This window comes from Rattus norvegicus, chromosome 7 (genome assembly GCF_021556685.1).
Source record: "Rattus norvegicus strain SHRSP/BbbUtx chromosome 7, alternate assembly SHRSP_T2T, whole genome shotgun sequence".
NCBI lineage: Eukaryota > Metazoa > Chordata > Mammalia > Rodentia > Muridae > Rattus > Rattus norvegicus.
Genome location: NC_141540.1, coordinates 136,832,679 through 136,835,697, shown reverse-complemented (window position 1 = coordinate 136,835,697; position 3,019 = coordinate 136,832,679). Strand labels below are relative to the sequence as shown.

General features: G+C 49.1%; 1 pseudogene; it reads left to right on the top strand.

Annotated features, from left to right (window-relative positions):
* Positions 1-587: 587 nt before the first annotated feature.
* On the top strand, positions 588-2,021 carry LOC148004951 (histone deacetylase 1 pseudogene; annotated as a pseudogene).
* Positions 2,022-3,019: the final 998 nt, after the last annotated feature.

The following is a 3,019-nucleotide window of genomic DNA, read 5'->3' as shown; positions in this document are numbered from 1 at the left end:
TCTCAAATGCTAGGGCTTCCGAGTGTGTTCCTCCACAGCGGGCTTTAGGTTATGGCGCTCTGATTTTTAACTTCGGAAGGATTTGCTGAACAACGTTGGGAAGGAAATTGTTGTCCTGTTGGGATTCATTGATCCCACCTCAATTGGCACCGGCTGCCCACCCTGCCTTTGCCAGCAGCCGCTGAACTTGACTCTTGCTGAGGTCTGTGTGGAAGCCTTGGGGTGGTTAGAGATGGGGATGGGAGGCTGTCTTCGGGTGAGAAGGAGAGAGTCTCCCTCTAGTGTTGCTGTTGTCAAAGATGACCCTGTGTCAGCCTCTGGCCTGCTTACACTTTTGACCTGGTTCTTAGGAGTTCTGTGTCCGGTTCTGGAGCTAAGAGCTGAGCCAGTTTGAGCAGTGGTGGTGAGGGTTTCTCCAGCACAGTTAAGAGTTGTGTGTGAGGCGAGAATGGATACAACCACGCAGCCATGGATTCGTGGACTTTCTGCTCTTGTTTTTAATCCTTTAGCTTTAAAAAATGCCTTATTACTACCCTGTGTAGGATTGATTTGCACCACGCTGGAATAGCTAAAGAAAGGAAAGGAAGACTGATGGGAGGCCCAGGCAGAAGAAATTCTGTTACGGCTACGACTGGGATGTTGGAAACTACAATTCTGGACAAGGGCACCCAGTGAAGCCTCACTCAATGCACGTGACTCACAATTTGCTGCTCAGCTATGGTCTCTACCGAAAAATGGACGTCTATTGTCCTCACAAAGCCAATGCTAAGGAGATGACCAAGTACCACAGCGATGACTACGTTAAATTCTTGGGTTCTATTTGCCCAAATAACATATCTGAATACAGCTAGCAGCTGCAGTGATTCAACGTGGGTGAGGACTGTCCAGTATTTGATGGCTTGTCTGAGTTCTGTCAGTTGTTCACAGGTGGCTCTGTCGCAAGTGCTGTGAAACTTAATAAGCAGCAGAAGGACATCGCCGTGAACTGGGCTGGGACGCCTGCACCGTGCAAAGAAGTCTGAAGCCTCTGGCTTCTGTTGCATCCATGATATCGTCTTGGCCATCCTGGAACTGCTAAAGTATCACCAGAGTGTGCTGTGTATGGACATTGATGTTCACCATGGTGTTGGTGTGGAAGAGGCCTTCTGTACCACAGACCAGGTCATCACTGTGTCTGCTCATAACTACAGAGAGTACTTCCCAGGAACTGGGAACCTACGGGATATGGGGCTGGCAATTAACTACCCACTGCGAGACGGCGTTGATGACGAGTCCCATGATGCCATCTTCAAGCCAGTCATGTCCAAAGTAATGGAGATGTTCTAGCCTAGCGCAGTGGTCCTACAGTGCAGCTCAGACTCCCTGGCTGGGGGTCGGCTAGGTTGCTCCAGTCTGACCATCAAAGAGCGCACACCAAGTGTGTGGAGTTTGTGAAGAGTTTCAACTTGCCGATGCTAACACCTTACGAAACAGCTGTGGTCCTGGACACAGAGATCCCTAATGAGCTACCATACGATGACAACTTTGAATACTTTGGACCAGATTTCAAGCTTCATATCAGCCTTTCCAACATGGCTAACCAGAACCCTAATGAACGCCTGGAGGAGATCAAGCAGCGGCTCTTTGAGAACCTGAGAATGCTGACCCATCCCCCTGAGCTCCAAACGCAGGCCATCCCAGAGGATGCCTTCCCAGAAGAGAGTGGTGGTGAGGATGAGGAAGACCCTGACAAACGAATTGCCCGTGAGGAAGAATTTTCTGACTCCGATGAGGAGGGAGAAGGCGGTCGCAAGAACCCTCCTAACTCCAAAAAGAGTCAGAACAGAGGATGAGAAAGAAAAAGATCCCGAAGAGACAAAAGTCACAGAAGAGGAGAAAGCCAAGGAGGAGAGAAGCCAGAAGCTAAAGGGGTCAAAGAAGAGGTCAAGTTGGCCTGAGCAAGGTCTGCAGCTCCATCTTCTCCCCAAGTCCCTCACTTGCCCTCGGTTTCTCAGACTTTATATTTTCTATTCCTGTGTATTTTTATAAAATATATTAAATATAGCATCCCCAGGGACTAGGCAGGAACCAGGGACCAGCGCACAGAGCAGTGGTGCTGGGAGAACTCTTCCCGGAGCTCCCTTCCCTGTCCTGCCCCAGTTCTTCCTTTTGAATCAAGCAGGGTCTAAGTGAAAAGGAAACAAGGAGAAGACAAAATCCTGACCTGCCAAGTGCCTACTTGGAGCTCTGCTAAGATGCCCTTGTTAAGCTCTTCAGAAGGGTTGACTGGGTCTCCTGGGACCCCCTTTTCAGACTTGGGTAATATCAGCCATTTTTAGATTGGTTCTGTTTCTACCTCCCCACCCACCCTGGGCAAGCAGAAAGACTTACATTGCCCCGACTCCCCCAATCATGCATGTGGAGATTGTTAGCCTAGCTTCCTTTTTGAGATATTTTCATTTTGTGTGAGACTCTGTAACAAAACAGCACATTTCTTAAAAACAAACAAATACATAAATAAGAGTTTTCTTGGGATACCTGGCAAGAGACAAGCACCCACAAAAGCATTACCTTCTCAGCTCACACCCGTCCCCGGGGAGACAGCACTCACCTACCCAGGAACTGATGTCCAGAGAAATTTGAGGGCTTGCCAAATCCTTATGCGTCCGATGCAGGCTAAGTGTGGGTTTGGCGCCCACTGTTAAGTTCCAGGTCAGTTCACTGCAGTTTGCTTCCCGACTCACCGCCCTTGCTCTCTCGGAGGGTGGGTTATGACGTGAAGGTTGTCTCACTGTGAAGGTTGGTGCCTCACGCCTCTTGGAGACCCTCCCTCCCTTTAGGTAACGTGCAAGTGCTAGGATCCACAGCCTTTGAGGTCCTGTTCTGGAGTTAAATGGACAAATTGTCACTGCTACTTAATGGTTTGCATCCGTGGTTCTCCACCTTCCTAATGCTGCAACCCTTCAACGCAGTTCCTCATGCTGTGGTAAAACCCCCGTCCCAGACGTTAAATTATTATTTTTTTTTGTTGCTACTTCAT